The following is a 26,644-nucleotide window of genomic DNA, read 5'->3' as shown; positions in this document are numbered from 1 at the left end:
TCAATGTACCAATTTCAATAACTAAAGAATTGTAACTGTGGTGAAGCAGCTTCTCTTGTTTATGAAAGATATTTTTGTATTCAAAGATCTCGTTAGTAGGAAAAGTAATTCTTGATTCAAAGCTGAAGCAATTCTTTCAAATATGTTGCAGTTCTGGTCTGGAGTGTCAAGACAGTGATCACTGAAACATTTTATAAATGAGTTCTCAATGTTTGGAGCCTGTCTGGAAGCTCCTTAGAAGCATAGCTCCATTTGAACAGAAGTTCTGCATTACTTTGCAAGCTCTTTGCAAAACTTTTTCTTTGGTCTCCTCAAGTTGCTGGAGGCAGAGATCTTGGAGATTTGTGTAGCTAGAACAGCTTCCTGCTGCCTTCTCTATCTGATGATTCTGCTTCTTCATGTGGATGCAGAACAAAGTGCTGTAATTCAGGTATTACTGCCTGTAGTGTGGTATGCAGACAGTATTGGCAGGAGGATGTTACTGTGAGAATTGGACATGCATGATTGGATATCATTTGATTACTGATGCTTTTCAGGTTCAGCCTCATTATTTTCACAGGACCCTAGCAAATACTAGTCTTCCAGGTGACAGCGAGAGATGAGTGAGGGCCTGGATGAGGCAAGCCATTTGATTACTTGCTTTCTGTTACAGATTTCCAGCTTAAGTTTCTGTGCCTTTCTATGTAATCCTCTTGTTTTAAGGTGCTCTGTGGTTATGGCAATGGAAGTCTCTGCTTCTCCATAAAAGAATCAGGACAGCTTAGTACCTGACAACACAGAAGTGAACCTCACACAAAGCAGACAAGCTTGTTCAGTGACACAAAGGAACAAAACACAGTTATGTCATAGATTTGCAGATTCATAAGCAATTTTTAATTGGATAATTAGTATTAGAATTGGTCTTACCCAGGAAAAGCAAGGATGTTCAGAAACAAGGAGAACTGAGGTTTTTGAAACGCCCAAACTTTGCTGTCATTTCTCTTAAATGAATATTCTATATAAGCGCTTATTCTCAGTTACACTTACATAGTTTTGTTAGGATTGAGCTATTTATGGTATCATAACTGGCATGAGAAATGGTCAAGATGAGTAGAAACGGTATGGATAATAGAATACAATAGAGATCTTGAAGATCTTGGCCATTCTTTGAACATCTCTTCTGCCGTTATTAGCCAATGAAGGCAAAAGTAAATATGCTGGGTTACGGAGTACAAGAAACTTCATGGATTGTCTGGAGAAGGGGAAGGTAGAATACATAAGGTTCTTTGAATCTACATAAGTGATTACTACATCAAAACTGAGATTCAGTCAGTTTTCTCCCAGGTAGCATCTACAGTGCTCATTGAATTGTTACTAAATGTGAGGACTAATCTGCTTGGCATATCATTGGGATAAATATGGAAAAGTGAAGTTTGAAAGTCAGCACAGAACTGGGTCAAATGTTATCCACAGCCTTTCTGAGATGCAGATGTGTATCAGAGTTTGTTCTGTGAGGTTTCATAGACCAAGCTGCACACTACTGCCAGACTTCTGAAAAGCAGTATCTGTTGTCTTGGTTCAAACAGGTCATTATTATCCAGGAACAAACACGCAGCTGACCGCTAAGCTTCCTTTCGGTTATTCCCTTGGCCTGAATCCTAAAGACACTGCATTACTACTGCAGAAATGGAGTCTTGGGAATTGTTTTAAGTGCTGAAGACTCCCTCCCCTGACTTACTTCCTTCTTTATCAGAGACACAGCTGATTAGATAGGAAAGCATGCTGGCTGGCGCCTTCCCACCCTGTTTGTTTTTGTACCTCGCTGCTCTGTGGTGCTGGGTCACGTTCCTATTCATTTTTCATGACCTTTCCTCATTACACCCTTCTTAATTGCAGCTTGTTTCTGTGACCTTGGAGTCCTATAGAGCAATCCAAAAGATCAGGCACTGTTTTTAAGTTACCTTCTGAAAAGGCTGGAAACACAAAACTTTTCAGCAAAAGTTTGTGGCTGTCCATTTACTTTTTTGTCTGAGAGTTGAAGAATCCTTTTTTTTATTCTTGCTTATCAATTAATTAATTAATTTTCTTTTATACCCATCCTTTACAATTTTCATCTTAGACACTTTGTGAAGGCACTGTGCAGCCATTTTTGTGTGTGTGTATGAATACATACCTGTTAATTTTTGCAGTCAATAGCATGATAATGAATTCTGTGTTGAAGGATTCTTGATTAAAATTTTTTTATATGTGGTATGTGGGTGGATATTTGATTTATTTAAGTAAAAAAAATAGTAGTATGATCAACTATTGTTGAATTTGTCTTTTTCACAAGTTTTCATTTCCACAGTTTTGGTGCTCTTCTCTCTATTGATGACGTGTGTTTCTCTCTTTCTAAAAATCATTCAGCTGTAGCGGCTTTGAACTCATACCTGTTTATTGTAGCCACGGACAAATCAGGTCATATGATGAACTTTTACTATAGCAAATAATTGGAATTAAAAGTATGTCTTTTAACACATTATTCACATTTCAGTAGCCTTGAATAGATATTTTATTTTGATTGTTGGATTTGTTTAATGTTTTATTCACAAGTTCCATCTGCAAGTAGTGTTAAAAGTATCACTGTCCTTTACTGGTGGCAAAGTGTACCATGACTCACTGAAACTACTTCCTTCCTACCCCAACCCATCTGCCTATCGGGTTTAGAGCCAAAAAGGAAAAATGGTGGAAGTCATACGCTGTGTTTTGAGAAAACGCAGAATATGTCTACCTGTATAAGAGTACAAGAACATATTGTTATAGATCTATTCTCCATGTTTTCGAAGTGGGCAGGATGTGAGGCTCTTCTGGCCAAAAGTTGTGTAACGTTAATTTGTGTGGCGCTGAGCCTGTTCACATACCTAGCTTCTCAGCATCAAGCGTCACTGCTGCTTCATTGCTTCTGGATTAGAGCTTTCTCAGACCTGGTGAGCTGTGTAGAGCAGATACACAACTTTCTGCATGGAGTCATGTCAATGTGCATTGAATGCTCTTCGGAAAATTGGAGAGCAGAGACATTAGCATTCTATGTACAGGCCAAAATGATTTCCATTGAAGTTTTGTCATTTGGTTACAGCTTTCAATATTGGGACTTAGTATAAGATGTATCCTTTGGGGTTTTTTGTGGGTGCATTGAGTTCTTGCAAGGTAGAATGAAATGTAGAAAATGGAAAACCTGTATTCATTCAGAATGCCTGCCTAGCCATAGATATTTAAATCTATCATTTCTGACATTGACATCAGAAATTTGATTATAAATCCTGCACTAGCTGCAGAGGCAGATGCAACTTACATCTAAATAGGAGGATTCTTGGAGCAAAATATCCTCTTCATCTGGTGTCCATGCCTCAGAGGCAAATTGGATTTCTTTATTCCCCACTGGTAGTATTTCCTCTCTGTGTCTTCTTTAGCTCATATGCAGAAAAAAAATGACTGGGATGTTTCAAGTCCTCTTTGTGGAATTTTGCTTCTTTGGAGCCATTGATTGCTGCTGTAAATAAGAATGGTCTAGAGACAATAGTAACAAGCTATTGAGATGCAAAATTTTTTTCTATTCTGTCTCCATTTTTTAGTAGCAACAGATAAAAGCTGTGCTTTGAATTATAGTACCATAAATAGTTGTGTACATAAATGAAAAACTTCTTTGAATATAACCTTGCTAATCTTGTTGTTCAATATTTATAAAAAAGAGTAGATTTCTCCCACGCCTTAGAGTGTTTGAAGGGCAGAGTTTTCATTTAGCAGCACACAGAGCTCTAGCAGAATGTAAAATGTTGCTTCTGTTAATTATGATTTTAATGTCACATGGTGGTGACGTTAGATTATACTTTTTCTCTAGAAGAACATGTTTGTTCTTTCTCTTAAAGGCAAGTAGATTAATGTGTGCTTATGACACTGGTAACTAGTGCTCTGAGAAGCACTTTGCTGTAGTCAACTATTTTGAAATAAACATGTTTTTTAAGTTTCTCAGAAGATTCATCTGAATGTGAAAAGCAAGTGTAGTCAGAATTAACATTTAGGTCTTTTAGCCTTTACACTACTGAATTCTAAATGTTAATATATCATATATATCAACTATTTCAATAGTTATGTATCAGCAGTAATAATGGTTCTTATTACAGCATATGTGTTAAATACTTGCTGGCACTAAAAGATTCAATTCTGTTGATTCTGTTTTTTTTAATTTTTTTTGTTACAACAGCAGCGAAACAACCTCTTGTCTAATAGCTGAAGCATAAACATAAAATTAAAAGAAGAATTTTGAAAAGAGCTCAATTTTAGTTAAAATATGCTCCCACTGAAGTTAAGGGGCAGGTTGTCTTTGCTTTCAGCTAAAAATATTGCAAGTCCCTTGTCAGCAGCTTTTGAAAAGCTCTCTGAAAAGATTTTCTTACAGAGTTATTTACAAGAACTTGCATTCTGTCAAGCCTTTGCTCTTTTCTTTGCAGTTTGAAAAGTCTGTTTAACCTGATTGATAACAACAAAAATTTTGATTTGTTAACTATGGTCTGTTCAGGGTCTTGCAGTAACTGCTACAGAAACTGAAGCAGGCTCTTACAAATTAATTATGTGAAATTATGTGAAGAACACATCTATTGCACCTTATATTGTCTTTTTTTTTTTTTTAATCTATTTTTTTATTCTTTTTTTTTTTTTTTTTCAGAAGATAGCTCTTTTTTTAAAGGCTGGGTAACTAATGGAAGTAGCTCTTGGTAGACAAATCATACTGGTTTTTTTGTTTTGTTTAGTTGGTTGATTTTGTTTGCTTTGTTTTTGAAAAAGAACGTAAAAAATGCAGAGTTTTTTAAGCTTCTCCTGAAACATAGGATTTGGAGTAAGCCAGGTTTATGCTGAAGCAAGAAACGATATCTGTTTCAAGATGAAACTGTCATTCTTTGTAATGATTTTGTAGAAGATGCTAAAAAATGAGTAATTTCCTACTGCTTACGATGCTACCCAGTAGTAATCATTGTACCAAAGGATAATCCAAACAATGCCTTCCTCATCATTTCTGGAAACAGTTCCCATTGTTCTTGTTCTGATTTCTTCTGATGATGCAAGATAATAATGGGCAGTAATGCTTTTCACACTAAATGTTTCCACGAGTCCCACATCAGTGAAAAAGCTGGGAAGGTAACAAAGTCAGGTCTTCTCTTATCAGATCATGCGTGGTACAGCATGGAACATAACTTATATTGTTCCTTTTATAAGAGCTTAATCCACATTTCTCTTTCTGTAAGACATAAATATACAGTCTAAGAGTGGGCCATGCGTTTACAACAGAGTAATTTGAAAGTCAGTAATCTCTATGAATCTCATTTATTTATTTAGTGCATACTTAAAGGGATTTCTTAATAGTTGACATGAAAATAATTAATTGTAATGTGCAACAACAGAGGCAATGTTTTTTTCTCAAGTCTTAATATGTTCTTCAACTGCTTTTGTGTGTTTTAAGGCTAATTTCAGCCAGAGTTTAGAAAGTAGAAGATTTAATTGACTAATTTACTTGAAACTAAATTCGTCACATGAAAATATTGTTTCTTTAAATATTAGATGCTTAACTAATGATTTGATATGACAAGTAGGGAGGGTATTTCCTGATGGTTGATAATTCTTTGAGTTGAGTGCCAACAGCAAATCTGAAGTCTCTTAGTTGCTATTAATTAATTGCCAGGAAATGCCCAGCTTGGGTGGAGTGAGTGATTATGGTTCTATTATATGTAAAACTCAGTGTTGAATAGGAATCAGAATCTAATATATGAAATTGACTGTACAAGACCAAGAACTGTTTTTCCTCTGTCGTTGTACAGTGATACAAATACAATGTCATGGTTGTTTTGTTCACAAGCATAACTCTGGCACCCAAAATTTCCAAGGTGCTTTTAGAACTGCAAAAGAATGTCAGGATGATGTGTTTACAGTGAGATAGCATTTTCTAAAATGCCTAACTGACCAATAGTAACAACTCCTAAGGATTCTTCCTAATTGATGCTCTTTGGAGGTTACACTTATATTTATAGTTGAGTATAACTTTGGCCGTTCAGCACAGATGGAGGGTACATTCTCACTCGGGATAAATTAGATTACAAAAACTGTTGTGAGGGATCAGGACTTCTGCCATATGTCTCCTACTGTTCTTTTTAAATCACTTCATTAGTAAGGAAAAAAGTATAGATAATCTTGATAGGAAATTATGTCCATTTCACCCAAATTATACAACAAATTTTCAAATATTTCTAAGAACAAAAAGGAGGAAAATGACTTGATAGGTGTCTTTTCATAAAATAACTTATGCCTGTCATCTAGTGAGTTATTGTGGAGGGGGAAATATAAAGCTTTATTGCTGTACTAAGATCTTGATATTTCATCAATACCCCTGAGAGACCAAAACTTTCAGAATCAATTAACATTCACCATCTCAAGTTGTCCGGATTCATACCTGTGTGTTTTAGATTAAGAAGTTTTATGATATTATGATATTATAAAATCTAAGTCATTAGTGTATATCAAACATTGGAAATTGTTCATGAATTTCATGTTCTCTTCCTGGTATCAGATTCCAACAGTACCGCCTTAAGATTTCTGCTGCATTGAGCTTTTATCTTACAAAAATTATTGCACTGAGAAAAGCCTTCTCTTAAATTTCAGGGCTAAGTTGGAAAATGTTTTTTAGCACTGGAAAGGAAAAGGGCAATGAAGAATCTCTCATTTGAGAAAGGTTATTAAAATGTATTTAAGACATATATGTTTTTAATGGTTTCATACAATTAAAATCTTAAGGAGCTTTTCTGCCTATATGGTCAGTCTTACACAGAGTGCTTGAAACAGTGTAATATAGCCAGGATGAAAGCCTGGTAATATGTGGTGATAGCTAGATATAGATATGGCTCACTGACAGAGGTAAAAGCGCTCTATCACAGAAGGGCAACAGGGCTTCTCAAAATTTTTATTTAACTCAAGAACTCAGGAAGCTTCTTATCCTTCCTGTTAGGTATCTCAGGGTCTCTCTTTTAAAATGTTTCCCCCTTTTTTTTTTCTTCTTCCCCTCCAGAAGATGATATAAAAAGTAGTTCTAATTATTGATGGTTCGAAGGTTACAAAATGTACAACAGGTACTTCTTAATTTTTTCAAAATACTGCTAATCATAAGTCTCAGAAAAACAATTATCTGTGATCTCCATAACTGAAATTTCTGGTTTGAATTAATAAAAATTTTTATTCATGTTAGTGTATTTTTCAAGGTAGTTTCCATATTATCCGAATGCAGTTTCAGAAAATGATTTTAAAAAATGCATAGTTAGATTGACTTTTATGTCCCATTTAAAGACAGTTTTTAATAGCTTTGAAGAACATTCATAGTTACACAACCTGTTTTTCAGCTTGTCTTGAAAGGATTATAACTGGAGAAAAACAGACATGTTTGATGGTATGTTGTAAGCGTATTTTTGGTGAATGTTCAGTAGGTGTAGTGATGCAGAGCTATGTTTGGAATATACTTTAAGCTCACATTCCAGATTCAGTTTTGGGAGCCCCAGATCACTTCAATCAAGGATGAGAAAGGTTATTAAAGAGGGGACTGATAATTATCCCATGAGATAGATAATAAAGGGGGGAGTTCCTATGTAGTTAACCAGCCATTTTAATATTTCCATGTTTTAAACTTCCCGTTAATATCTGCAAACTCTTCTTGCATGTAAGAAATTCTCAAGTATTATTTAGACAGCAGCAGCATTTCAAATAGTTAGCGCTTCTACTTGTCGTTTTATTAAATAAAACTAGAATTTGGTGAAGATTTTGCAAGCTTTCTTCCTGTACACCGATGTTGATTATACTGTTCAGCAGTAGAGTTATCACAACTTGTGAACACCTGGATGTGCAATAATTTTTCTCCATCAGCATATGGTGCTTGGGATGTTTTTTCCATCATTGAACTTTCAATTGAATGTGTGTACAGGGACAGAAAAGTTACTTTAAGTGGCAGTGCAGAAGGTGGAGAAACAAATGGGACAGAGAAAGAAAGGGTGAACTGTAGGAAGTGTACAGCGAAATAGTTCATTTCCTTATATTTATGAAATGAGTTCCCACACATTAGTTTTGGCCAGAATTGTAGCTTTTTTTTTTTTTCTGACAACCTCTGAACATCAGTTTGTACCAACGATAGATAACTTATTTAGCTACTGGAACCTTGCCTTTCCTCTAATAAAATAATTGAGGTGTTTTGCGTTGTTTTGTTTTCCCCCCAGAATGCTGTGTCTCAGCAAAATTGTCCTCTATTTAGAAAGAAAAGGAATTTGAATTGTAACTAAACTCCAGAATGCTGTTATTCAATGACTAGTTGTTTAAATAGTGTGTCCGTGAGAAAGGAAAAAAACTACTGATAAGAAACAATGTAATGGTAAAGATCTTATGATTGGAAGCTTTTCAGTGATCATGCTAATAACTCATGTAGTTCATAATGTAACAACATATCTTGCATTTATAAATGAAGGGTGGATTTCACTGAATAAACTATATACAATGCTCTTGTAGCTTTTTGTTTAGATGCTGCTTAATTCTGTAGCACAAATTCTGCTGTTGCTGGAGTGAATGATGCAATTTCAAAGAGAGCAAGAACACTCCCCATTTATTAGATCTAGGAGAGATTCAATGGAACAACGAATACAGTAACACAGGGGTTTTACTCTGTTTTTGGGTTTTGCTTTTTTTTCTTCTTTCTAGATGTAAACTTAAGGATAAAAAAGGAACGTGTGTTATTGCTCTAATTTTTCCCTGTAGGACACAAATAGTAACTACAGTAGTACAAGGCTTTTTCTTGTTTTTAAAATGTGGATAGAAACTGCACATTCCATTCAAAACATTCAACTGCATTTTAAAACTCAGTTTCAAATTCCAATTTCTATTGGGGAAAAAAAAACCCAACAACTAATAACATACGGCCTGAAACTTAACGCTGATATCCTTGTCTTGTTCTAAAGTCACCAAAGTGTCTAATATAGTATTATTAGAAGGTAACCTCTTATCTCCAGCCATGTTTAGAAGTGCAGACTCAGAGACAAAATAAAAATCTTAAATGATCTGATACTAATACATTCTTAATAAGGAAAGCTGACCAACTGTTTGAAATGCCACCTTTTTTTTATCAGCTCAATAATCTTGACTAGAAAATGCAGAGAGTTCATTTGAAAATCACTTAATTTCTTCTCTAGCATAAATGATGATGAATGATTTCTCTTTCAATCATTAATAGGCTCAACATATATGCCTTTTTAGTAAAGGCATTTTTAGTGACATTTATTTTTAGGTCATCACTTTATTGTCCATATGATAGATCTTCTGGTGGTTTTCATCAGTGGAGCCTTGTAAGTTGATATCCTCTGGTTATCTAACAGTAGGACCTCTTCCCACATCTCTTGAAAACTACAGAGTAAGAACAGTTATGCTTTCAAAAGAATTTTTTTTAACTTGACATCTTAGTACGTCAAATTTACCTGTTACGCTTTCTCCATTCCAACCTGTGCAAACTAGTGAAATTACGCATGCATAGCTGTGCCTATGATGTTAATTTTCCCTGGTTTCATTCATAGATGACCAGTGTTTATAATGTATATCCAAGGTAATCTAGAGTAGTGCGACAAACAGGATTTTTGACCCAGTGTACATCAATTCAGAGCCAATTTTTTTTATTATAGTTGAGTTTTTTTCAATTTTTATTTAACAACGTTTACAAGTCAAGGGATGATCAGAACACTTAGAGAATATGTGAGCGTCATTGTATAGGAGAAATAATTTTTCAGAATCTTTACAACCACCAAAACAAGCAAGACAGCACACAGCTTGAAGTTCACATCTTGTGTTTGCTTTATGTGATTTTCTTTAGTGATTGTGATTTCTTTTGTGATTGTCTTTACGTGATTTTTTTGTTATTGTTCTTATATCTGATTTTAAGTAAATAATTAGTTTGTTAAAAACACGGAGACATGTTAAAATCTTACAATTATAGTGTAACTCAAGAAAATTGTTTTTTTAAATATTTTGTCAAATATATAAAATGTATATATTTAATACTCAGCTGTAAAGACATGGAAATATTCTTTGCTTTTCGGCTTTTGGATGTTTTCTAATTCATTCTTAAGGGTCTGTAGCATTCAGTGATGATCTCACAAGTGACATATGTCTCATTTTGTTTTCTTGTTTTACTTCATCAGTTATGTCATTCTTTGACGCTTTTCCTACTGCATTCTCATCACTTTTCTTATCTCTTTCCACATTTGTTTCTTTGTGGCATTGCCTCATTCAATGCATTACACTCTCCAAGTTCCTTAACAGCATCTAGGTTCATTCTTTCTTTTGTGCAAAGGTTTTGCTAAGCCTCTGATTTATTTTCTTCTTGTACCAGATCTTTTCCTGCAGTTTCAATAACGTGTGCAGTGCTCCATGAGAGGAATTAACAATTCCATGTGTTTATTGGAACGTACACCAGTGGGATTTTTTGTAGTCATGTTGTGGGATATTGTATTCCTCTTTCTTTTTTTGGAGTTTGTTATTACATCTGGGGCTTAATTTGTATTAAGTTCAATTTGCATTTGATTCAGGAAGTGTGCAGGTTTTTAAATTCACCAACTGAATTAATCTATTCCAAACTTACATTTAAAATCATTTCTCAGCTAGGGCTCTTCTGCAGTCTTCTCCGTGTTTTCTGTCTTTCCCTTCCTTGCTTCCTCAAATGTATCTTGCTCCTTAAACGGCTTTTCACAGTTTCTTTAATTCATACTTGATATGGAACATAGTTTTGTATACCAGTAGTAATTTTAGTATAAATTATTTTTGAAGAAAAATTTCTGAGATTACCCAAAAAATAGAACATAGAGTTAATGCTTAAAAAAATAAAATAAAATAAAAATCAACAAATACTTTGCTCATGAAACTTCACAAATCTATATGGAATTACTTGGAATCTATTCTGTCAAACTCTCTAGTTTTCCTTGTAAGTTACTCAATTATTGCAATTTTTTTTTTTTTTATTTTTGTTTTTTTTTTTTGAGGGGCTAAGCATTCTCTTGAACTTAATAATGTACCCTTTAGAAAATTGGAGCAGTAGGAAAACAGCAGTAATACTGATTGTCTGAGGTGATGGTGCACACTAAACTGTTCTTTACATATTGTCTGAAATAATCTAAACAGAGTAGACCAAATTTTGTGATTTATTTCCCTTTTATTTGTTTTATAGTACTACATAGGTTTTGTAAATTTGGCATATTTTTTCTCTTTACATTTTACTCTTTACCTAACTGTGGGATAAGTGAAAGGATAGCCCAGAAGCTGGACAGAAACATTAATCTTCACTCTAACAGTAGGGACTGAATTTAATATGTATTTAAGGAAACATTTTTACCTTTCTGTGTCTCCATTTCCTCATTCACTTGAGCAGAGCAGCCACGGCTACAAGTAACACTGCATTTGGAATCTGAAATACATAAGCCAAGTACCTACGTTCTACAGAAAACAGACTGGTCTCAAATGCTTCACTGCTGTAGGTGTAATCTAATACTCCTTCCTCCTTATCCCCTCACATCCCAAAATAAATGTTTCCTCTTCCTGATAGTGGGAAGAGGTGCTATATGATAGGCTAAAACTATGGTAGGAAAAAAAGAAATGGACAAAGCAGGTTTATTGTGTATATATTTCAAATTAATTTTTAGTAGCAGTAGCAGAGTTCTCTTCTTCCTGCACTGGGCTGAGTCTTGCCATTTTACGTGCTGGTCTAGCATCAGTTGCTACCCAGCATGACGATGCTGTAGCACAGGGCAGTGCTTTTTCCAGTGAGAATGATGGGTTCTTCTACAGTCAGAGGTTTGTGTGTGGGAACCAGAGTTTCCCAGCACTGCAGAATTTAGTAGTATAGAACACTTGATTTCTTTTACTAGTGGTTGTCTCTAGCAGCTTTCTATGTAGTTTTGTGGAGAAAGATGACAACTAGCATGAAGTTTTTATGCTGTCAGTCAAGGACTTCCCTGAGTTAACTGTCATGCAGAATTGCAACTTCTTCTTTGCTTCTTCTTTGCAAAAGCAGCAATTGCTCTGATTTTTAGTGTTTATACTGGTATAGCAGAAAATACAGAGTGCTGAACAAAATGTGCTATTCCTAGACTTTTTAACAAATACAGCAAAAGTTGGAGGCAAAAAACTTGTATTCTTGCACTTGCTGGGCAAAAACAATCTTGATGAGTCACGATCTTGTGCTCTTTTGCTAAAAGTTCAAGAAGTAGTCCATGACCTGATTTTACAGATGAAGAAGGAGTTTCATGTACTTAGCAACATTACACTTGCAATTGATTGAACTTATTTAACTGCGATGAACAGCATCACAGACAGCATTAATCAACTCACCTTTATGGTCCAATCTGTGTGACTTAAACTTAGTGCCTCAGGCAATCAGAGTCACTGTAATGACCTGAGATTGGATCCTGTGTTGCAGTATTAGCCCCATTTTCTGACTAAATGAGTCATCAGGAATCAGGGAAGAAGTAGTAAAAATCATTTGAGAAATTTATAGAATTTCCACTGTTAAATTTAAACCATCACAGCTTAGGGGGGAAAAAAGGAAAACAAAAACCATTGTGCTATTTTTTTCTAAGAGTTTTTCTATGCGAGTATTAAATCAAAAGAACAGTGGAAAGATGAGCAGTGATTACTTTAGTAGATCTGCAGGCACAGAAAAGGAGAATTTTAAAACCAGATCACTGCAGTGTAATAGTATTTTGTCAGCACTGAAAGAAATTTGTTGTAACTTGATGTAGCCTATACTACATAGAGTAAAGGAAGTATATCAACTGACAACGCTTAGCTTTTAATGTAATATGTCCATTGTAAGAAAAGCTCATGTTTCTACCTTTGCTAATCTCTTCCTTGAGCAAGGCATCATAGGTGTTAATTGGAACATCCATCAATTTTAATTATATTTCTCATTGGAAGTATTGGCCCCAGAATGTTCTGGTACTTGTCATGCATTCATTCTAATGTTTCTTGAGGCTAATGGCAGGATCCATAGTAGAAGTAGGCTAAAGACCAGCAGGATTCCCATGTATCCTTAGCAAGTCTGTGGGGTTCACAGTCCTTTTCAGGATTCTCATTGCACGGTGGAAGATTTTGTCTTGGGGTCAAATGAGGAGGAGACATGCTCTGAAGAAGTCAAGATAATACAGACAATTCTGAGAATGTGTTCCCAAGTTAATCTGACTCTGTTTATAGTACGTGTAAACAGAGTGGGATAAAAGGGAGTTCCTGAATGAGAACTATTGTTAGGAAAAGAAAAATTCACTGCAGAATAGGAAAAAACAAATGATTAATTAAACAAAGAAACGAAGGGCAGCAGGTGTACAACTTGGAAAAAGAAAAGAAAAATGGAGTTTTATTTAAACTTCTAAAAATTTAAAAGCAGAGATTTGAAGTAAATCTGTTGTTCTGCAGAATCAGAATATGATTGGTCTACGTAGATTCATTTCTCTCCTCTTTAAAGCTACTAACTGCCAAATTGCTATTGGCAGCAATAGATTTAGTTGATAAGAGGAGTCATTTTGCTCTAATGTTGAATTATTTCCTTTCTTTGCTTCTCTCTGATGTTCTTTCTATGCCAGGTACTGTGCGAAAAAGGATTTCCATTCTCTCTTCCATGGGTGATAACTTATTTAACTGCCTGGATTTTATGAAATATGTGTACATAAGTTTATCTTGCTTAATGAATTGTGTTTTTTACCATAATAGCGGTCTGCTTTGAACAAATGTTGTAACTCATTAATGATACATTATTCATGCCACTGCCAGAATACTTCTTCCTAGTTAAAGTGACTGTATCATGTCAGATACTATTTATTTTTGAGGGATTAAGCATTGATGTCTTTTCAGGGCAACCTTTTCTGTGCAGCCCTTGTTAACATTTACTCGTGATCTGTTAAAGGAATGATAATACATTGGTTACCTCTATTATGGTTTAGAACGCAGATGAAAAATGCACAAATGTTTTTTCTAGTTTTGTAGTTAACGATGTCTGCTGTTGTGCAGCGTAGAGCTCACGTTTTAAAACCAGCTATGATGATACAGCAGTACGTGTTCTAATAAATGTTCTCGTGTGTTACATTTATTAAACTAAATATCCAATGTTTAATTACAATCCAAACCCTATGGAACTGTAATTCCAGCTCTACTGTAAGCCAAGTTTGGCAGATCCTAACCTGAGAGATACTAAACTTGGGAAAACTTGTTTGGCATGTAGTCCTTCTTAACTGAGCTTGAAAAGGGCTTACCTCAATGAAAATTGACCTGAATTTAAAACAAATTGACAAAAATTAACCATTTGAATTTCCCAGAAATTTGTTACCTTATTCCATAGAAAACGTGTAGGAAGTTGGGCTGCAAAGTGTGTAGAAATGTGGTTTTAAGTGGGAGCCTATTTACTGAGTTGAAGAACTAGGGCAAAACTTGGAGTTTGCACGCTACATGTTCCTAGGCACGTCCTTAAGCTCTCTTTAATGAATGCCATTCTCATTAACTTAAATTGAATTCACATGCAGATAGCAATAATATAGTTGAAGGAGTTCTTAATTTAGAAGCAGTTTATATGGTTATTTCACATGAATTAACAGAGCTATAAATTGTTAGAATCAGGACAGGCATATGAATTTTACAGGGATAATTTTAATGGTAATAAATGCTAATCTCCGGTGGTGAATCATTGCTTTAATTCTGAGAGGATCTTGTTAGGAAGATACAATGTTCACTTCTCTTTAAAGGAGATTTTATACTTGGTAACTAAATCTTTTGGGGAAGAGTCTCCTTTTATTTTGTGCTTGCATTGCATAGCAAAGTTCTGGAGTGTTGTGACAATAAGATGTGGGATTGTAGTCATTAGCTAGGAAAAACACTGAGCAGACTATCTGATGCACGATGCTAATATGTCCTTCCAAGGATATTGTATTAAAAGAGAAAAGTCAATTCAATTCTGCTGCAAATGAGTTCAAGAACTTTCTATACATGTTTTCTGGATATCTGCCATATAAAAGTTATCTTTGTGGAAAGTGCAACTACTTCTCATTCATATGACTACTTTTCCCTAGGTTGGTTCTAGAGTTTGCTTTCATTTTACTCTGATTTCTTTTTTAACAGTTACATCTGTGTGATCCTGCATTGCAAAGCAACTTCTGTTGGGTCTTTTTTTTTTTTCTTTCTTATTATTAAGTGGGCACTTCTAGAAGCAGAAATTTTCAGGACTCAATAAAAACTGCAAAGCCCTTTTGCTCCCATAAGGAGTGATGTTTGCTCCAAAGCTTTGTGAACATAATATTAGAATTTCTACCAGTATGGAAAATGAGCAAAATAGACTTTGTGTGTGTATGTGTGTGTGGCATTTTGCACATCAGTCTTACAGACAAAGTAGTGAATTTGTCATTTATTATAGAAAGAGTCCTTATAATAAGTGGTGTGAACAAATAATATCTGATCATGTATTTCTATCTTATTGTATCAAAATCAGCAACATCATGACCGTTTTGAGAAAGTTTAAAACGAGGAGGCATCTGGAAAGGAAGAAAAATTTTGCTGTCTGTTTTTGCAGTAAGATGGAAAAAAGATGTTGTAGTTTATGCAGTGCATGATATCTGAATTTCATCAAGCTTAATTTCTAGCTTAGTACTGTATGACCGTGTTTGCCTAGTGCAAATAATTCGGTGCTTGATGTTGCATCAGAACTACCATCAAAATTGCATAGTTCCTTGTGTCTTTCACAAATCCTAAATCAAATAGCACCGAATATGTCAATGTATACTATGACTGTGATTAGTAAACTGTTTTTTCAATATGCTGGATTAGGTAATCGAGCTTCTGTCGTTGCTATCTATACTAAATCCCTTTTTGAATATTCTGTTTTCTCTTAGGAGTCTGCTTTATCGACTGTTTGGTACAGAACACTGCTGGCTGAATATTGTATATGAACAAGCGAGTGAGTGCAACTTTTAATTTGTTTTAAATATCACTTCAAAGATTTTACTTACTCTGTGACCTAATGAAGAGGGAAGAGATGTTTGTGTGTTTTGTGATGTTACTGAAATGAAACAGTCTACTTAATTAAAGCGTGTTTCTGGCCACCCCGTCTGGTGTTGGTTGGCCTTGAGGCAGGAGAGATGAACGTTACTCTTAGTGCTTAGATGGACAGCTGGCTGTGGAACCAGTGAAAAAAAACCAGACATGGAACAAAGCTCTTTTAAGCCAGGTTACAGAAGAGAAGAGAATCTGAGTCCTTGATGCGTTCAGACTATTAAGAAATCAGACCATATTAGAAAAAAGTTCCCCACTGCTGAATTTCACTGCAATTCCTGTGTATTTTTAGTTTATCCTCTATTCCATCAGATCTTTCTTAAGAACATTTTCTCTGTTTTCCAACAATAGTTATTTTCTTTATTTAAGATTATTCACTGAAAACGTTTCATCTATGATCGTGACTGGGAAATGGTAAAAATTTGTCTACCTTAACAAATATTACTTTTTGTCTTCTCTTGTGCTCTCTGTATCCTTTTCATTTTTTCTTTCTTTTTATTCAATCACCCTATGACTCCAACCTAGCTGCTTTGCTTCTTTCTTTTATTAAGTAGACTTTTGACCATAGCTTTAATTCTAGTTCAGTCATAGAATAATAATTTAAACTGACAGTACGTAACAGTGAATGAACAGCAGTGAAACAATGGTTTCATTGCAAAATGGATGCATAGATTAATTAATGATATAGGCAGGATAGACAGATTCAATTTTTTTTTCCAATTAGACATATGCGTAGGGAAGAGTTCATTCACAGTACTTTGCCTTTCAAAATCAGTTGCTAAAAGTCCAAAAGCTGAGCAAACTCAGCTACTTTTTTTCTAGCAATGGGCTGAGTTATGGTTTTGTATGGCAGGTAGCAGTCTTTTTTTTTTTTTTTTTTTTTTTTTTTTAATTTGGATAGCTTGGTTTGTTTCCCAGAAAGTTTCTAGGAGCCTGTCAATATGCAATGATATTACAACAAAGGAAAGAATTTTGAAACTGATGCTCAGAATCATATGTATACTTCTCTGTCATTCTTGATCAGCGAACATCCATTCTTATCTAGAATCAGATCCTTTCTTTTTTAAAAATTAATTTTTTAGAACCAACATGCTAATATAGTAGGATTGATGTAAAAGCATGCGTTCTAGACCTTGATAATGTTTCTGTTGATTAGTTGATCAGTAAATTAGCTTCAAAGCTTTAAAGACACTTTCCTGAACATTTTAAAACCAAGCTGTTTTTGCAGTGACAAGTTAAACCTTAGATGCTTTTTTGGTGTGATTCATTTCCTGATGTTTATGAGCACTATGATAGCTTCAGCATTAAGATGTTTCTAATAAATCTGAAAGAAAGCCATCATTCTTAAATATCATGATATTATCATGCTCCATCTTGAAATTTACTGGTTGAATGCTTACCATTGTAACATCTCTAGCTAAATCGCCACCATACAGTGCTTTTATCCTGCTCTTCTAGTTTCAAAGGCTTTGTGTGGCACTGGGTACGTATTCCTACAGATAATGCTTTGGCTACCCTAGCTGCTAAGGTTCAATTTGTGTGGAATATTGACAGATGATTTATGAAGCCTGTCAGTCAGCCAATATCCTTCTCTCTTCTGTCTTTGAAGAATTACAGTTTTTCAACAATTTTAGCTGGCTAAAATACTTATTTTTTTTCTTGTGGTAAAACTGTAAACATTCCAGTTCAAATCTTTGTGTCTTTTTTCAGATTCCTACAGCGTGTGGTCCTTATCCTCTAGGTAGTTTGGAGTAAGATAGGTTAGAAATAAATAATTATACTTAATAGTGATTTACTCATTTTAGCACTGATTATGACAAATAAGTTGGATTTGGTTTCAATTTTGTGTGAGAGTTCATTCTGGGTGGAAAAAAAACAACAAAAATCAACCAGTAAAAATCACATCATCTCTTACTGTAGCCAAATACTTGCAAACTGAATTTGCTGAGAGCCGAAGTGGTAACAGTTATGTTGCAAACATACGGAACGTTCCTTTGTTTGTGTACTTTTGCCCTAGGAAGCAAGAGGTTAAAGGAGGATGGAGGAACAAATAAGAAAAATGCTCAGTGTTTACTACTTACGAGGCAGTATCATGTGGCAATAATTCAGGCATTTGTATAATAAGTCACTAGAAATAGCCTCAGAGCAATTCAGATAGCAACAAGTAGGTATCATTTTGAAAATTGCCCTTAGGTATTTGTACAGTTGTTGTTTGTGGCCTTCACTTAGCCCCAGTAACCAGAAGGTGGGTGTTACTCTAGTCTGTTGATGATAACTTACATCTGTAAACAGAAATTTACTCCCTATACTTTAAAATGAACTAAAAAAATCGTTTAAAATGTGAAATAATTAATATCAATAGCATTTGTGAAAGTGTTTTAGTATGGTCTAAAGAACGATCTCTTTGCTGTGCATGATGTTAAGTGCTCTTCTACTTGAAAGAATAAACTTAGTGGCAGCACATTTTCATTATCGATTCTCTAGAACTCCCTATACTGCTTAGATGACATCACTGCAGGTTGTCGGTGTTCACTGGTACACTTTTTACACCCTGTTTCACAATTGGCAATGGTGCACACTTTAATAAAAAGTGAAATTGTTTCCTATTGGAGTCAGGTGAGGTAGGAAATATTTTCTACAGAAATTCATCTGCAAAACGTATTTTTTTAATCAATACCTTATGTTTTCTGAAATATTATTATACTCCACTAATGCTATTCTTCCAGCTGTTACAGATTGTTCACAAGCTACTGATATAACCTTGGAGACGCATATAGTAAAAGTCAGCTGGGATCAAACTAAAAGGAGTGGTAATGGTGGAGCTGCTTCTGTATCATATCTCCTACTTTCAGTACAGAACTTGTCAGGCACAAATACAGTGTACAGTGAAGCTGGAAATGCAGCCTTTTGCTGTTTTAAAGTAGTCATCAAAACTAAGGGCTATTCTAGAGTAAGACTTTTTACATTTGAACTTGGATGCTGCTGCCTCTTTAGCAATTCAGTTTCTGTTGCCTAGTCAGTGTAAACGCCTGATTTAATGCACTGTTTGATATCAGTTTCACTATACCAAAGAACACAAATATTTTAGTTTTAAAAATAGATTCCTGACTAAAACCTGTGATGTTAGTGTAGGGTCTTTTTATTTCAGGGAAACAGTTGTTGCTCTTACCAGGGAATAACGTTTTATAAGATTGAATGTTAAGCCATTTGGTCAAGTGTCTTGGCTGATCAATGATCACTGTGCTTGATGCTGTAGATAGGCTCCTATAAGGCTTATGTTCTCAGTGATGTAGTCCTTTTACACAAAGGCCACTTGTAACATTTTTAAATGGATCGATGAAATATGCTGAGTGGTAATTTGATGCGTTATTACAAGTACATATTGGTTTGGAAACTACTGTTGCTGCCTCTTTGTGGTGCATTCTACTTGCCTGAATGCTCTCTTTCGGCACTTCATTATAAAATCAGCTAGCTTGTTTGATAGAAGAATATTTTAAAGTAATTTAAGCTGTGTTGCCTTGCTTTGACTTTGTGCTTCAGTGACTGGGGTAGGTACAGAAAAGCCTTTTTTAAGTAGGAACTCCTGCTTCACACAGAATGAAGAGAACCAAGAACGTGTTAGATTCAGTGAAGAACATCTGCAAATCTTATTACTTCCACTTGAGAGTCTATCATCTTTTGATACAGAAGTATTTAGCTATGTTTAAGAGTGTTTCCATAAAGGATTAATAGTTTTTAAGTATGAGATCAATTATCAATCTTCTAAAGATGAAGAAAATACTAAAATTGAATGTTTTCTAGTCAGCAGAACTTTTAAGAAGGTTTTCAAGCTTACAATTACTCTAAATTCAATTGACATTAAAAAAAAATGCACCCAACTGTTCTGAATTAAAGTCATAACATTGAAAAACAGTTACTATAAAAGTGAAAAGAAGAAAGCTACTTCATCTGGCTTGGTTTTTTGTAGAAGCCAAATTATGACTACAAAGGTTCACTGACGTGATGGCAGAACATGAAAGTATTTTATTGAGGATGGGAACTACTTCCAGTAAAACATCAGGAACAGCTTTAATAGAACTTCCAAATAGCTTTTTGGAGATGCTTGGAGTTTTTATGTTCTCTTTGACTACATGTATGTTCAAAGGTTCTGCACATGCATTCACCTATGTTTGGCCTTATAATCTGCTCATTCCAGCTGGCCTGCTTTTTAAAGTCAGCAGGATGGTCATGCTTATTTGCTTGTGAGATGCAAATTGAAGCTGTGTGCTTCTCAGTGGTGGTGTTGGTGTGGATTGCTTTTTCCTGAACCAGTTGTCTTTTCAGGGTAGCGATACTTCCTGTCACTGGTGCCACTGTCAGAAGTCTGTAGTGTATTTGGTATAGAGATGCATGTATTTAACCTACATTTGGTGACAATAGAATCTATTTCTCTGTCAAACCTGCGCAGGGCTTCGCTTTAGTGCAGAAAATCTGGGAGAGAGAAAAAAAAAAAAAAGCTCAGATTGAAGCTGTGAGAATCTTTGACAGTTGGATTGTTGGATTCTTAGTTGAATTCTGTATATTATTTTGGAGTAAAGTATTAGAGTTTTCAGCAGTGTTGTTCTGGTATTAGTCAGAATAATACAGCACTGATTGTGACCAGCCAAGAAAACTGAGTTATTCAAGCTCTCTCATTTATTTATTTTACAAAACAAGTTTGGCTGCTTATCAGGAAGTGACTTCAGTATGGAAGTGCCGTGATTCAATTATCAGTCTTTTTTCCAGCTCTTCCAACAAAAGGCATGTGAACTTAATGTAGATAATAATAATAATAATATATATGTATATATATATATATATATATATATATTCAACTTCTCGTCTTCAGGATCTCATAAATAGCATGATTCACCCTCAGAGAGATCATCTGGCATGGGAAAATGAAAAATTAAAAATGAAACAAAAAATTCCAGGTACATCTAAAACATATGACACGTGATAGACAGTGATACTATTTCCAGGCTCAGTAGCTCAGTCATCTGTTTGGAGGAAATTCCTTTCCTCCTGGTCCTCTTAAGCTGAATAATTAGAAAATCTCTAGACTGGGGATAACAGTGTATTGCCCCTGATCTTCTGTTGCTTTTTGTCAGATAGTGAATTTGGATCACAGAAATTGCAGTGCTACGGATTGCTGCTTATACATTTTAAGGAACTGAAATAGTAAAAAAATTGGAGAACAGTCAGAACAGTTCAGTCACTGTTCAGAGTTCTCAGTGCTGCTGTCAGTTAGAAGAAAACAGCCATATAGTAGTAAATTCACAAAAAATACAAAACAAGCATCATATGTCTCTTTGTTCAGAGAAAATCTAGCTCTGAGAAAGCTTTTTGATGCCCATGGTTAAATTTGATTTGTGTGTGTGCATATATGTATGTTTTAACTTGATTGGCTTCACACACAAATTCACAAACAGTTGTCCATGATATTGATTGAAGAAAAACACTGTGTCAAATTAATCTTTACTTTTATTTCAATTCGGCGATCATCTTCAGCCTGCTTGAGCTAATACCATGCATGGCCTTAACACACAACCTATATACTATGAGAAGTTCATACCATACTGATGAAAATGAAAATAACTCATATTTTTAATAATTTTAAGTGTAGGGACCATCTGTTATTTGTGACTACAAATGTATGTAGCCTCTCCAACATTGTTTTTAAGCATCTCAGTGTGAATGTATCCTCGTGTTTTTTACCATTATTCCCATTCTGTATGTAACATGAGGAAAGCTGTCAGCAGAGCTTAGCACTCTTGTGCCTTTAGTTGAATACTTATGATAATTTGGTAGAATTAAAAAATAAAATAAAATAGCTACTTTGTTGTGGGAGAGGACAAAAGCATTAAAGAGCCTTGTGTGAACAGGTTCAAAGTATTTAAATAAATACTTATTTATCTATCTTTTCAAATATAATTTTTTAATGAGCATTTTTCAATAGTTGCTCCTTTTCTGTTCTAACTTAAACAAAAATAGCAGAATAAAAAATTGTGGCCATCTAGATTTCCTGTTACAGAAGGCTGCAATTCATGTTCTCTTCAGTATTTCAGGTGTGTTGCACAAAGTAGGCAATTGAGGCAAATGTAACATCACAAGGATTTAGTTAAAAGCAGAAACCAGAGACCTCCACAGAAGCTCAGAACATCTTTGGAAAGAAAGAGAAATGTCAGGTATCATTAAGTGATAATGTAAGTTATGTTACGAGATCTAACAGTTCACTTCTGAGGAAGAAGTGAATGTGTAAAAACATACTAAGTAGGTTCAAAGTAATATTCCTTGCCTGACGTACCTAATGGTGTGTATGGATTGCTTTGTATGGTGGCCTTTTTGGAGATATTTTTTCTTAGTCTAACTGCATTACTCAGCAGTCTCACACTGCTGTTTTGCAATGGACTGAGATTTGGACAGAAGTCTTAGTGACTAGTCAGAGCAGTTATGTTACTGGGACAACAAGAATACTGGCAGAGTTCTTCTGTAAGCAGAACTCGGCATCTTGTGCAGTGCAGACACTAATAAATCTTAGTGCAATTGTGATGAGATTAAGAAAAGATTTCTAAGCTAATTGGGTTGGGCCAGGGGAAAAAGTCCAGATTCGTGGAAGGGATACATTGGTTGAAACTGTCCAAAAGGAAATTTTTCTATTGTGAAAATTACCCTGGCAAAGTCTTTTTCAAGAGTTAAGAGATAAATGCATAATTATTCGACTGAATGTAAACCTGAAACGGTTAAAGGAGTTGAAAACTCTGTCCAGAGTCCAAAGCATTTGTCTGATTTGGATAACAACAGGAAACACAAACATGCCGTTCTCTGATTCTGCATTAAGTATGAGTGTTATGTTCAAGACTTCTTGATAAAATCTCATACTACTGCTCAAGATGAGAAAATCCAAATTTAAGCTGTAAACACAGTTTTCTGTTTTCTCTGTAACAGCATAATGAACACATAATTTCATATCTTAAACAGTATCTATTTATGTGTACTATATATACTGGGGATGTATTTGTTTAAAGACATCTAGGTGGCGCATATCTTCCTTGTTACCAGAAATGAGATGAATTTTAATAGCCTGCTTAACTGCAAGTCTGCGTACTACGGAATTTGGAAGTACATGAGAAACACTGAAGTACACATTAATTGTTTTTAAGCTGAAATGGGACATGATAGAATGGGTTAACTGGCAATCTACATCCGCGTTGTTGTATCTAGTACATAAATGAAATAGTTTGGTATGGAAACACTGATAATGTGGTTTTCCCTCTAACATGCCAGTGGTCTGGGAGGACAGTCAATTTTGTCAGGGCAGCTGGGGCTGGAGCTAAGGGCAGTAATATAAACTACTAAAGCATAATTCCTTAGGGTTTATTAGTTCATTCAACACAGCTGTTATATGGTCTTCGTGAAGATTAAATAATGTATTTGAAGAGAGTTTGAAGGAAAACAAATCTGTCCAGAGCATCTGAGAAAGATCACTCTAGAACTACAGCTGGTAAGAAAGTACCAATCTGCATGTAGAACAGATTTCAGTGGTAGATGGGTCTTGTGTTGTTTATAATACAGAGCAATGCTGCAATCAGAAATTTAAAATCAGAGATCAGAATCAGCAATTAAAGCATGTTTAATGAATATATCTTTTACTAATGAATTTGAAATGAGTGAAAAAAAGGAAAATATTGGGGAAAAATAAACTCAAAATTGCTTGGCTATAATGGCAAAATAGCAGGGAGAAGGGAATGTTGTTCCGTTGATGAGGAATTTTTTTTTTATGATAGTCTGCTAGAAATGACACTTTATATCCCAGTAAAATAATCCTTTAGTAATTAACTTCTTGTTCTAAAAGTAAACATTTCTTTCCTTCAGTTTTTCCTCAACTTTTGCATATTTGGAAACAGTTATCCAGAAAATAAGATAAATAAATACATGATGTATTTTTCAGAGGGGAGTTAGATACTGAATTTCTTCTGTACTTGTAGAGATTGAGAGTAGTCTGTAATATACATTTTATTGCCATTCTATTTAGAACCTCATATTTCAGGTACTGACAAACCACTGTGATGGAGATTGACAAGTGGCTGAAATTTCACTGCTACTTTTCTACGAAGAGCACTGATTTCCCCTGATACATTTGTTTCAGACTTCTCCTTATCTGATAAATCAATTTCCCTTGGATATAGACTGGAATAGGACAAATTGTAATATGCCAGAGGCTTGCTCAGATAACCCAGCTTTAGAATTTTAACAGAGACAATTGCTTAGAGCTTTTTGCTGATTGAAAGCTTGTTGATTAACCCATTCAGTTGCTATTATTAAAAAAAAAAAAAAAAATCACGTATGAATAGGAACTGAATTGAGAAAAATGTTTCTTCTTCTGTCTCCAAGTAGGTCGCCTCTCGGGTCAAGATTCTGATGTCAGATATTTTGAAGTATATTGAGTTCAGAACTGTAACATGGGAATAAAGCCAAAGTTAGAAAAGAACTGGCCTGAGAATATAGTCCATGTTAGTGATCCTGCAAATATTGATTGCAGTTGCTGTGCTTTTCTGCATTTCCAAAATACACCCTCACAAAATTCTAGTGATTCTGTTCTTGAAGTCTTAAATTTTAAGCTTTCTGTAGCAATTTTTTCATTGCCTTAAACCAAACCTAGATCTTTTTGCTGGTTTTTTTTTTGTTTTGTTTGTTTTTGTTTTGTGAAGGGAAAAAAAAAAAAAGGAAAGAAAGAAAAAGAAAAAAAGGGTTGGCCAGTACACTATGTTTTACTATCATGACTTTGCTTAGTGGTGGGCAGTATCAGATACAGAATCTTGTGGCAATCGTACATGAGCAACAGTTTTATAGCACAAAAATATTAAAGATTAGATTCCTCAAGAATCTAATATAGTGAATGAGTGAACACTGATTTATAGATCCAAAATATGTCCTGGAGTCTTGGAGAGCATTATGTTTTGCTTCTCTATTAGCTACTGATAGAACAACTGTACTTGGCATTGCCATAGTGAATTCTTCAGTAAAAAAAAAAAAAGGTTACAAGGTTCTATTCCAGCATGAGTAAAACAAACAAAATCCTCTTTTATTCTAAAGTAAGACTCCAGAAGGGGCATTTTGGAACAGTTAGTCTGGGCTAAGTCCTCTGATTAACTGCAGTAGCTTTTTGTATTCAAAGCTCTGCACTTTTTTTTTTTTTTTTTTTTTTTTCATATAGAAAAGCACAGGTTGGCTCATAAAAAGAGCCAAGATTGACTCCAATGAGGCAAGGAAACTGATCAGAGCATGTTTGGTTTTGTTCAAATTCGCAGGACAGACTGAAATCTCAGAGAGCTCTTTCCTCGCAAATGTCTCTGCGTGGCTTACAGGACGGAATACGAGAATAACCCAGCACAAGACAGTGTGAAAGGAAACCTGAATCTATTTACCATTAAGAAGCCCCGGACTGAACTGACAGGTAAAAATGGATCTTGACTGAAGTACCTCAATTGTTCAGGTGCTGCTGTGGCTTTCTGGCACTCTGGAAGAACAGGTGCAGCTTTGTTGTAGCCTTCAGTATGTTTAAGGCTCATATATTCTTGGGGCTGCACTTCAGAGACAGCTGAAATACTCTGCAGATGAACTGACTTTGAATCGAAAAGCAAAGTTGAGTAATTTTAATGACACATAGTTGGAGGGAGCATAATATTATAATTCCCAGTCACATGGCCATGCTAAGTAGTTACAGATGATGAAGAAAGCTTGCAAAGAGAAAATGACAAGTTCAGAGCAAATGGTGAGAAGCAAGATCTTTTTTTGCTGAACTATGCTTTCGTTCATCACTGAAATGACAGCATACTGCACACAACTTCCATTTGTTACTGGAGGTCTCACGTTCTCAATTTTGAAACTGTTACTTAGGTGATGCTGCAAATCAGAACAAGCCTGGCATCTTCAGCACTCAAAATAAGGTACTGAATGGTATTTCATGTGTGTTTAGTATATTACATGAGCTACGTTGTTTACAGCTAAAATATTGAGATGATGATACAGTAATATCTGCCTGGATCATCTTTAAATTTAAATATCACTTATGTAATGAAGTGTGAAATAACACTTTTAATTACCAGCTTGCAGGACACTTTCTGGGAGGTTTAAAGGCACTCTTGTGTCTGGAAAAGGGGATTCACTATTTTAAAAGTGATTGCAATGAGGAAGCAGTGAAAAAATCTCCAATTTTAGCAACAGGGGTAGGCACTGTTGCCAGATATTGCTGTGTTCTTCTTTATTTGCACCCTGAAACTAAATGGACATACTGTAATTTTAAGATTTTAAGAATTTTAAGTGCAGTCGCAGTTCTGTGTGGGCCTGGAAACATAATAACAAACACTTGAAAAATGTAAAAACTTGTGTGTTTGCTTGAGTTTTCTGAAAGTGGTGTTAATTTGATTTTTCTAGATACATTATAATGTTCTTTAGAGCATATTATCTCCCTCTGTGCTAACTCGTGTCTCTGGTAATTATCTATTATTTGCAACTTCAA

General features: G+C 34.9%; 1 long non-coding RNA gene across 1 annotated transcript in view; it reads left to right on the top strand.

Annotated features, from left to right (window-relative positions):
- The window catches only part of LOC128077226 (uncharacterized), a 112,669-nt gene extending 87,093 nt beyond the window's left edge, over window positions 1-25,576 (top strand). The window contains exons 4-5 of the long non-coding RNA XR_008204890.1: window positions 15,945-16,009; window positions 25,434-25,576. This is a non-coding gene — a long non-coding RNA (uncharacterized LOC128077226). The remainder of the gene's footprint in view (window positions 1-15,944; window positions 16,010-25,433) is intronic.
- The last annotated feature ends 1,068 nt before the right edge of the window (window positions 25,577-26,644 follow it).

This window comes from Tympanuchus pallidicinctus, unplaced genomic scaffold (genome assembly GCF_026119805.1).
Source record: "Tympanuchus pallidicinctus isolate F22 unplaced genomic scaffold, pur_lepc_1.0 scaffold15, whole genome shotgun sequence".
NCBI classification, from domain to species: domain Eukaryota; kingdom Metazoa; phylum Chordata; class Aves; order Galliformes; family Phasianidae; genus Tympanuchus; species Tympanuchus pallidicinctus.
The sequence above is the reverse complement of the archived record's forward strand: the minus strand, read 5'-3'. Positions and strand labels throughout refer to the sequence as shown.